Consider the following 12,232-nt stretch of genomic DNA (forward strand, 5'->3'; position numbering starts at 1 on the left):
ATCGTTTTTGTTTCGTTTGATTTGAAATTCAAGTGTAACCGATTAAAAACGCTTCGTTATGCGCATGCTTCTACACGACCCGTTGCAACATTTTTGAGAAATTTGCGATCTATGATCTGCGGTGTGACTACTCGCGGAGAAACCTCGCGAAAGATTATCTCGGTTACTTCGGTTCTTACTATAAAACGTATCTGGAAACTTGAGCACTTTCAACAGCAGAATAGAGTAGAAGGTCCGTAACTGTAAAACCAATGATTTGAATTAGGTCTGGACTATGTTACGTTTCTGCATTTTACGAGTCTTTTGTCTACGAACGAGTCTACGACGAATCCTAAATGCAAGATCGTATCTTAATTAACGTGCATTTTAGCACAAGACCCTGAGATTGAAGTATAAAATAACGGAATATATGCAGAAAGAAGTAATCAGAAAATCTACCATTTCGAATTAACCATCCACGGTAAAATCCTTCAAAAATATGCCTACTCGTTTTGTAGCTTATCTGAATTTCGGCTACTGTTTACCAAACTCGTTTCAATTCGCGATAAAGCTAAACATAAATTTGATTCTTAATGGAACATCGATAAGGACTCGGAGCGGATATTCGGATAAAATCCTACCGCGTGGTCGAAACAGTACGACCCGTAATAAAGCCAAAGAAATTTATTCAACAATTTCTGTCGTAACATAGGACCTTGATACAAAATTCAACTCGAACCTCCATCGTACAGACGATGGACTCGAACGCGTAAAAAGTTGCAGTCACTTAGATAAGCGACTCGGTTAATTAAATCGGGAACCTCCGGACCGGTTTCCCTTTCAAGAAATCAAGATCACGCTTTCTCCGCGCGGCAGCGGCTACTAACCTTGGCGTATCCGTTTCCTGGACGAAAGTTCCGATGCGGAGAGTATCGCTTCTTCGACGGCCGGATGCAGTTGCAAAGTATAAATTGCGAAGCGACTGCGACAATTAACGAGGCAAGACAACCACGACGATGGTTACACTGGCGAGCCTATTAACGTGACGCTGTACCTTCGACCCACCTGAAGCCGTTCTCTTCGAGTCAGCGTACAATCGCCGCACCTGAGATCACCATTAACTTCGAGAATGACTATACCGGTGCTTAAGCTCGTTTTAAAAACGACGTAAGTATGTAGTAAAGTATCGCGAGTACCGAAATGTAAATAAGTAAGGAGAATGCGAATAGACGCGAGAAAAATGCGTTTACGCGCTATATACATATAGTGTAGAGTTTCAGAAGTCCGGTGGTTTCCTCGTTATCGATTTTCTATGAAGAAGCATCGTTTCTTATTTGTTAGAAACTCGTAGTCTCGTAGTTGAGAATTTTATCGAATAACAGATTGCGGATTTTCATGGCAATTCGCACTTTTTCGAACAAAATTACAGAAATATTAAAGAGATTATTAAAGAGATACAAAACGGAGATTTACGTATTTCATTCTTCCAGCGTACATTGCTCTGGATATTTTGTATATTTCTACGTACTGCGATGCGCGTACATTCTATACGTTTGCGAAGTCGAGTGCGTCTATTTTATAAAGATGTTAGTGGCAATTAAAAAATTTCGTAGATAAATAAGGCGAAAGCAACAACCAGAAATATTAAATCGCTTTATTCGCTAGCACGAGGTATAAAGACACGAAAGTTTCGTTCAACGACTAAGAGGCATTAAGAAAAATCACAAAAGAAATAACAAGGCGGTAGAAACTACATCGAAAACTATCTATTGACCAACGACGAATCACTTCGATTCGATTAATCTCAAATATCCGAAACCGTGTTCTCTTCGAAGACACTCGTGCACACTCGTTTACGACGACAAAACGAACAAACCGATCGACAAGTTTAATCCCAGCAACACGAGCAACGGTTAGGTATGCATACAATAAAATCGTAAAATCGATCGTGCATTTAACAGCAGAGATACTGGTCTAGGTATCCTGGAGTCGTCGTTTCTTGCAGAAGAAGGACGTCTCGCTTTACCGGGAAGTAATTCGAACGGCGAGGTCGCATGATTGAATTCGTAGCAGGGGTTTGGGATCGTTCGCGATTACTCTGCAGGATTCGACAGAGAGTGGTCGATCGAGTGCGAGGCATTTAAATAATTCCCTAAAGTTTTATCGGGCGATGAAGGTCGGACGGCGAGTTCGGCTGGATGGAAAAGGAAAGAGGCGGATTTAGTTCCCCTGGTCGAAGATACTCGGACGGAAAGTTGGGCAAAGCGACGATAATTGAGAATCGGGAAGGGTATTCGATGTTAACACCCTCTTCGCGAATTTACCATCGGTTCTGTCTCGAATAATAAGAGTAGCTCTGGCAGTCGACTTCGGAAATCAATAAACACCGACGTGGCCCTGCGAAGCTTTTAGATTGCAGCGGACCAAGTGAAATGGCTCGAGTAGATTAAACAATCGAAAAACTGATTCGGAAACGTCCAACTGACCGATAGAGCATGACCATCCACGTTCCGATAAATCCCTTTATCATCTCCCGTTTTTGGGCCTATTTCCATCGACGAAACGATATCTCTCTTTCTCTCTCTCTATATATATATGTATATATGTACATGTTTTTTTTTTCATTCTTTGGCTTTTCCTTTCCCAGTTTTTAATATTCGGTTCAGGTAAAATGGATAAAATGGTCGGATGAAATTCACCGTTTTGTCGCATATTTTTACAAAACACCGCATCGCTCTCCGATAGTTTGTCGGTGTATCGATGCGTGTAACATGCGCGGATAAATATATTCCGCAAAGAGAACTCTACTCTATACGTTTCATCGTTCTATTAACCGGCGTCAGGGATGATCTGACCAAAATGAGAAATATCAACGAGCGAATTATTGGCCAATTTTTTCAGCAACCTTCTATCGTACTCGATGTAATTCGATTTTAGAATGATTAGTGAAATTTGACAGAGAGTCGATTCGCGCTGATCGTAAAAATGTAGTTTTATCGATGGTATCGTTGAATAAACGCGAGCCCGAGAAACGTTCTCCGAGTAAACTAATCGTACATAATTCAACGTGATTCGTTTCAGCCGTGGTTGAATATTTAAAATCTGCGATACGTCTGAGAAGCATCGTTCCGTCTATCGCGGCCGAGAAAAATGGCACGATGCAAACGAGATTCTCCTTCTTCTGGAAATCTACGAATATTTTTGCTCGCGAGATTCGTTTAACGCGTGAAATATGTTTTTCCACCGAAGGAAAATGGGGGAGGGAAACTGTTTTTCAAGGCGCGTTCGGATTCGCCTGCCACGAAGCGGAAGAAAAAATAATGAAACCAGGTCGCTCGACGTACAGAAACGGAAAGAATTTCAAAACGCGATGCGTCACACCCCGTGACACGTAATAGACGCAAAAGAAATGAAGCTGCACGCTAGAGTAACGCGGGAGTCGAGCATTCGGGCAAAAAGAATTCATAGGTTCGCGAGAAATGTCCCATTACCGTTCTTTCTCGCCTTTTCCTTTTTTATTGTTCGTTCGCTTGGTTCTCTCAATCATTGCCTTGACTGTTCATTAACCCTTTGTGCCGCGAAAACAGCGACATATGTAGGACTTTTAATTCCTTTTCCAACCCCCACCTCTTTCTCTCTCTCTCTCTCTCTCTCTCTCTCTCTCTCTCCTTCATCAATTCTTTGCCCTACACTGTTGGACACAGACTGTCCTGTTACTTCTGCCCCCGGAAAATAACCCGGGCTTTGTGCGGCTGACGTTTCTGCAATTTTTCAGTTGCATTCTCCGACTGGACGCTAACTCCCGACGACAAATAAGGCGTCAAGAATGCAAAAATGTAGGATATCAGATGGTCAAACAGGACGGAAAAAATTGCGAGGCGCGACGGAGAAGCTTTCTACAAATTGGCACGCGAACTGAGAGATTCGTTGCATGTTTTTGTCTCGCATCTGTTTTTACATTTACATTTCTTCGTGTTTATATTGTTTTCGGTGCCAGTTGTTTACTCTTGCCTTTAGCCGATGAAGTATGTTTTGTCATTTTAGGAACAAGTATATCCGATAGATATAACGTGATAATAATTGTATATTTTCGTTAATTATTCATTCGCACGCGTATCTTATAACTGGTTATTGAAAGTAATTGAATTCGATTTACACGAATGATAACGATCAAGCAAATAAAAAGAAAATTCAAGCGTTAATTGAACTACAGCGATACGACGACGGAAGAATGAAAAGCGGAATAATTTGATAATACGGAGAGTAATGACACAACTAAACGAGGATGCGTATGTGTGTGTCGACAGTTTGTAATATTTCAATTCCATCGAGATAAAATGTTCTCGTTTCTTTGCAAATATTCCGATATCATCGTACATCGAACGCTTGATCAAGTTGAAATTTTAATAAAAATTCGATGATCGAATAAATTTTCAGAGCTAAGGTTACTCATGAGCTGCTTTCGAAACACATATTTTCGAGCAACAGTTCGCTTACTGTATCCGCGAATGCTCCGTTTTTAGGAGGAGGAGAGGAAGCATAGTTTTTAATATCGTATTCCCAAATGAGACGTTAAAGATCGAATTTTTTAAACGATGCCAACGAGGAAAGCGTGTTCTGTCTGATACAGACACTTTTGCGCAACCAACACCACAAGCTTTTATAATGGAATAAATAAGTAACCGGAGTTTCTGTTTCCGCGTCAGACTGGCATTTTAATTTCCTCGAGAGATATTTCATCTTTCTGCTCTTCCTTCTATTTGCCACCTAACCGTTCGCCTTTCTGCGTTTCTAAGGTTTTCCTGTCTTCGTGTTTTTCTCGTCACAGCACGAACCTGCCCCGCGGCGTTATTCCGCAAGAAGTACCATTTCACCTTCCCACTTAATTACACGTAATTTCGTGTTCCAATCAAAATAAAATTAAAAAGCAAAAAAGAAAAAAGGAAATCGGCACCTCGTACGAATTACGTGATTATGGGATAAAATTGATACGAGAATATCGAATAAAGCAGTACTGCTAGACTATTTAATTCTGAGAAACCTTTTACCCGGTTTCATTATGCAAATTAAGTGCACAGCAGTCGAGCGAACGTTGCACCGCCGTCAATATTAGTCCAGTGTCGAACAACATCGTAAACCAAAGTTCTATGTTGATTGGAAACTGATACAAAACAAATTAAACGGGCTAATCTATCGTCATCGTTAACAGACACTGTGTGTTCATATCGAAAACAGAACGACAGCATATCAAAACTTCAAAATTTCGGTATTCGAAAACTGTTCGCGCTTCGCACGATAAATCGCCAAGTAGACTTGGAATTTTTATAGGAAACTCGAAGGTACAAAGGTGCATACGGTGCGTGTAATACGCGATTTCTATTTAAATTTCATTTCTTTGCATATGTTACGACCGTTGTCGGAGAAAACGCGACAGCGAGAGGCGTAAATTCTCGCTACGATTCTGATAATCGACCTCGCGAGTCAGTCGTTCCTCTGTTTCGATTGTCACACTGAATTAACAGGGTTAATATAAACTTGTGTATTTAACAATATTTAAAATTAAAATGAGCACGTCACAAATGATTTAACGATGATACAATTAGTTTGTTACTGTAATTCGATTCAACTTTATGCTATTTCTCGATGTATTCGTTCGACCAAGCTACCTCGATTTTATTCCTCTGAACCTCTCGATGCTTTCGGTTTCAATCCTCATTTGCCACTGACTGCCCTTCGATTTTGTCCTTCTCTGGGAGACGACCCCCACCACGCTCGGGTCTCGCAAACGTTCGCGCCTATGATCACGTATGCCACCTTCTTTGTGTAGACCTTTTTTGTGTAGAAATAACGAACCGAAGGCGAATCGATGTTTCTAGAACTCGCTGCTTGACGACAACTGTGCGTTTATCGCTATTTTGTGTATATCTCGACGGACATGTAAGACGATCTGTCTGCGACGCTGTAGTGCCAAGGGAGACGGTTAAAAACACGGCCTATAGTGAGTCTCGGGGAGTAACGACATATGTTCATGAAAATATAAAGACGTATAAAAATCCACAGTCTATCAATAAGATTTTATCGGAATTAAATTTGAAAGCGAAGGACGCGCGTTACACGTTCGAGTAATGGACCAGTTAGTTGCTACGAGAACAAATTTCGGGTGATTTCACGTGAAACGAGTGGCAGTCGTATTTGAAACCGCAATCTTGTTGGAAGTCTGGAAAAAGGAAACCCTCTTGCCCACTGCCCTCGTTTCTTTGTCTCCGGGGTTAGGTTCGCGGAGAAATTACAGGAATCACGAGATTTCTACGGATACTCGTAAGATTCAAAAGGGAACGTCGCTTCTTCGCTATTGAAATAGCTTTTCGCGAGAACGTCTCGGTGGTTACGCGACACTCGGTTCCTGAAAGTCGCGTATCCTTTCTTCCATATTGCTTCCGAATATTAAACTGGTTATGAAAAACGTCTGTACATAAATACGAAACTTTTACAATTTATTACCGTAGCATTAGTAAAATATATACCCTAATATCGCCACTATCTATTCTGCCGTTTCATCGATATTTAATTTCTCAATTAAGAGAAACAGATTATCTCGTCGTCCAAGATAATTATATCTAAGGATATGCTCGTTTATTTATCCAAGTATCCATTTCTGTAATAGATCATTAAACACGAATTAATCTTCAGCCGGTGTCACCGAGTTATAAACGATAATAGCAATTTGGAGTGAACTTAATAAGACGTCAGAATTTCCTAGTGACCATAAAGATACCTAATTTTTTGTAATCGTTTTAGTTCCTATCTACTTGGTTGTCGAAGTTTGATTAAAATTGATCTGCTACGACGGAAAAATATTAGCTGAGGATTAAAAGTACATTATCGTATTCATTCGCTCATAGTGCAATATCATTCGTCTTTATAAGCTCTTAATCCTTCGTTAAAGTAAATTTCTGACGAACGATCGAGAATTGTCGATCACGCGATAAGAACAACCTATAAATAAAGTACAAATCTCTCTATAGACGATAGATATTCGATCGTACTGCGAAATTTTACCCTGTAAACGTGATACGAAAAATATTCGTGCGCGAGTGTCAGAGTAAAAACCGTTGCATACCGTGGAGTGAAACGGAAATATTATTACATGTAAATTTATACCGAATTAATCGCTACACGGTCGTCCTGGTCCAGACTCCATTTTCCCTTTTCCGACACAATCCGTCCCCTATATGCATATATGCATGTTATATGAATAACGAATAATACGGAGATATTTATCACCTAGCGGTGAGATGATTCCAATGCTGCGGCATTTATTCAAGCAGGCCAATACGCGGCAGGCTAGAGGGCTGATTAATTAACGACTCCTGCGCATTCATGCTGTGACATTTCGTTATGCGAACGCGCTTTGTTACGCGGTTATTGCAGCACGCTAATTCATCTGATCAGCCATTTATTAGGTGTACATGCGGATAACGTAATTCCCGTGGGTATAGTGACGTAAGCAAACACAGAGAGCCCTTTGCTACCGTCAAAACGTCGTTTATCGGTTAGGTTAATGAGAGATTCTTCGAAGGTTTCCATATACGCGACGCGTGAATTCGGTATGCGAGCGACAGTTGCCCGATAACGTGACGTTTTCGAGTAAATGGAATTTACCTGCTGACTGACGAATTTCGTCGTGTAATAATTCTGTACTACGAAGTTTCGTCGATTTCAACTTTGTTATTAGTAAAAGAAATTGCGTGAACCAAATTGTATCTATTAGATACTTTCATAATGAACAAAAAATAAGAGGAACAGAAGTAAAAAATTCTATTTTAGTATTTAGGATGGCAAGAAGGCGAAACCTCGATTTTTCCCTATCTTTCATGGTAGAGTGGGTAAAACCACAAAATACCTGATCTAATTTAACAAGGTAACATCGAGGGCGATAAAGTTCTTCTGTTCTACCGTATCCAAGCTTCTTGCAAGCAACCCGCGCCGTATTTTTCCTGGTAATGTACGCAGATATCATTTTTCTTCAACAATTTTTGCTTTTTCGCTGTTTGCGGATTGTTCTAACTTCGAAGCAGGGTTGTCTTTCTTTTCGCTGTGGAAGTAGCGAGTAATTCATTTTTGTATTCAAGAGATGCCGGTTTTTCCAGCTACGTAACTTTTTGTTTATAACTAGATGCGAAGACGACAATGACCAGCAAAAATTTTTGAGATACAATGTGATTAGAAACTCTTAATAAATATTGTCATATAATTTACCTACCAATTATCAAGACATGGTAGTACAGCTTCAAAAGCTGAAAGTAAGATAGAAATACTTGAAAATACGATAAATTCCAAAAACTACAACAAAATACAATAAATCGATGATTCATTAAGACCTATGTCGTTTACAGCATGACGCTGTCGATGAAAACTTCAATACAGCAGAAAACAATTGCAAAACGATCATAGGACCTTTTGAATTAATTACGAAAATATTAATTGTGATATACGGTTTTACCTAGGTATGCGGTTTTGCATAGGTTTCCCCTGCATGTAGTATTTTGACATCCATTTTATTTTATTAGAAAATAATAAAGATTCGTTCATATAATATATATAATTTGACAAATAAAAAAGATTTATCGATGTAAATTACCTTCAGAATGTTCTTTTTCGAGATTAATGTCAGGCAAAGCCAAGTAAAAACTGAAGAAAGTGTTTGAAATTTCAAACTTAATTAAAACGTATTAATTTGTGAAAATTAAAATTGCCAATTCATCAGTTTCTAAAAATCTGAACGTGTAACAAACGCAAAAACCAAGTGTAAAAATGATTAATGGGAGACATGTGAGAATTAAATAATATTTTCTTCTAAGTAACACAACGTAGAAAGGACAGAAAATAATAGAAAATAATTTTATTCGATTATTACGTGTCTCCTGTTGATCTGGTCTTTGTACGTTCTTTTAGAAAATAGTTTTATCCACACAGTTCTGTCCCATATTTGTATAACTTTCAAGATCACCGAGTAATCTAATCGAGTCTATTCAGCTCTTAGGTCAAGCAACAACAATCACCGCGAGGGTAGTTACCATTTTAGGGGAAAGTTTAAAATGCAGGGTAATCCTCGAAAGACGCGTACTCGGACGAAATTGACTGTTACACCGAATGTTTAAGAGACGAGCTTGTAAAACAGTAACTACATTCGTATTTATATACGAATCCAGTGGAACCAGATTAGTTAATGGCAACTGTAAAGCAGAAGATAAAATCCCGTCGTTGGAGACTCTCCTTTGAGGATTTATTTTCTACCCAGAGGTAGATTGTGTATATATATGTGCTTTTAACATTTCGCCATTTCGGGTAGATTTCACGGTTCTGTAATTTCCAAAAAATCGAAATTTCAAATATATACTGCGTCCCACATATGAAAACGATGTATTTTATGTAGAAAATCTTTGTTGCTGAAAATAAATGTAAAAGATACAAATGAAATACTAGAGTTCAGGATGTAAAATACACAGGTACGAACATCATCGTTTTCATATTTACATTTTATTTATAGTATCGGCATGAAATTAAATTTGCTATATTTGACTTGCAAATAAATGCAACGAAAATTTGTGATTCCCGATGTAGTATGTAGATTTTAAAATAATTTAATTTACCAATTAATTTTATTTATCGATGCGGTAAATTTCGATTTTAATCTTTAACGCGACCACTTTATCGAGAAATTCTTGCAAATGGGAAAAGTATCTAAAGTTCAGCACGTCAGCCGGCAGTGCTCAATTTTCATTGTGCGAATAGATTCGATTTCGATCGATCAATAAGTTTCGTCTTCGCTCAACGACTTAATCTCCTGTCGCGTATTTCTTGGACATTGTGCTTCTGGGAAAAGCACAACCAGAAGATCCGTCTCTCTATCGCGAAATTCTCCAAGTTCACCGATCAGTCTGTTAACGACCAGGTCTTAAAACGTAACGACTTATCTCGCGGCTGATCTCTCTTAAAAATAAAACGAATCGAGAAAATATATAAAAAATTTCGAAAGCTAATTAAAGAGCTTTCTGGAAAAGGGTCTGCAACAGGAAATCGTTAATTGCGCAAAGCGAGCCGGAAATTTTAATTCTACCTTTTTAACGATAGTTACGTTCGAATTGATAATTACAACGACACTGAAGGAACTTTGTTCTTTCTTACATTTACAATATAAATACAAACTTTCCCGTACAACTTTAAGTTAGAATTTCAAATACGATTCTCCCATTCGTTATTGCGTAAGTAGCTACTATCGCGTTCAATTTATACAAAAAACACAGTCTTCGTTTCAACGTGACTGTAATTAAAAAGGTAACGATTTCGAGAATATAATTACACCCTACTGTTCGTATTTCACGTTTTGATGTTTTCCGTTCGTCATTCAGACACAAAGCCAACATTGAACGTTGTCTCGCGTTTTCCGGCCGGAGCGCCGTAACGACATCTCAAAGAAAATTTCTCCCTTAGGAAACGTCGTTTCATCTTCCACGCATCTCGGTATTTCTTGATGAACTCTGACGTGATACGAGAAGCATTCGTCGAATCCGATTTCCAAACGAAACATTAAGCATCGATATTCGATCCGCAAGTTCGTCATATTCTCCACATACGCTAAAACGTTATATATATTTTCTATATATATAGATATATTATATATAGAAAGAGAGAGAGAGAGAGAGGGAGAGTCACGATACCACAAGCCGGTGTATTTGATGGATGGGGATGTTTATGGGGATCCAGGCGCACGAAATAAGAGTAATCGATGAAAATTGACGATCAGGGTAGGAGGTGGAAGGCCGTAAGAGATCTCGCCTCCTCTTCTGCACCCTCTTTCGCAGTCATCCCTTACAGCGTCGCTGGCTCTTTCATATCTCTGAGATTGCACGAATAAAAGGATCTCGATTCCGCGTCACGTGCCATTATCTTGGAATTCTTTTTTCCTCGAGAGAAGGAGTCGTCTTCGAAGGAGAGAATCGCGTGTCGCGGAACATATCGGGCTCCTGCACCGATGGTAATTGTCGTTTTGATTAAATCGGTCTCCTTCCGCCAGCAAATCGACCTTTTATTTCGAACAGTCGATAAGGTGGTTTCGATACGCGTAGTTCAACAGCTGTCGTCACTTTCTTCCGACGAGTTTAAAGATATTTCCATTTTTCTTCCTTTTATTTTTCTTTCTTTTTTCGTCAGGACAGTTAAAACGTAAGTGTCGCGGGAATTAAGAGACGATACTTATTTTATGGGGATTTGTCGAAGTCAATTTCAATTTATAAATAAACCAGAAAGGTAGATAAGATTTAGAAGATCGTTAAAGTCTCCTTCTCTTTAAGAAAGCATCTCTTTAATAATCACAATATTCTCCAATTCAAATCCATTTGCTGTAGTGTCGAAATTCTTAATGCAACTTTTCATTTTTCTGCTCTCAACATCTTCAAACTCCGATTTTCGATGATCTTGTATTCTCCATGAAGTTCCTAGTGCTAAGTGTTAGATAATTTATCTTAGCTTTTCAGCACTACCACTAGATAGAACTATGATCGTAAACGTTAACTAAATCGTCGGACAAATAAAATGAATTAATTCAATGTGCGTTTCTTCATCATCTATTTTCCACCTGAATTTGTAAAGGTGGTGAGCCTTGAAGATTCACAGCCTTCGAGTGATAAACGACGTAAACGTTGAAATTAACAGAAACGTGTTTCTTGTTTCTATTGAAAATCACTACTGACATTTACATCGTTTATCTTCACGATTTTTATTATACTATAGATTGAGAATCATAATGGTACAAGTCTGCGGTAATTAAAGGAAGAAAGAGGAAAGAAAAGGAAGTATTCATTGGGGATACGCTAATGGGCTCATCAGTAAGGCCATCTAGCAGGATAGTGGAAGCCAGGACAAAGGATGAATTTTGAATGAATTAGAAAAGTGTGTTTAAGCGTACATTTTCCTAATAGCGAATACGGAAACGTTGCTACAGGTGAAAATTTCGAGCAAGTTTACGTATATCTCAAGTCCCATACGTTTGACTAAAATTCACGTAGCTGCATAGCCGACTAAGTTGCAACTTCTTTCCTCTGCCAAGACATATTTTCGTAACTTTAATAAATAGACAAAATTCGTTGTGACGATAAATGCAAAACTATATCTCAAGTAAAGTAACACGGAGCACTGACTTACACCGCCATAATTTCTAGAAAGCATATTCATTTATTTCGTTAATTGCATA

The sequence above is a fragment of the Bombus huntii genome, chromosome 1 (assembly GCF_024542735.1).
Source record: "Bombus huntii isolate Logan2020A chromosome 1, iyBomHunt1.1, whole genome shotgun sequence".
Lineage (NCBI taxonomy): Eukaryota > Metazoa > Arthropoda > Insecta > Hymenoptera > Apidae > Bombus > Bombus huntii.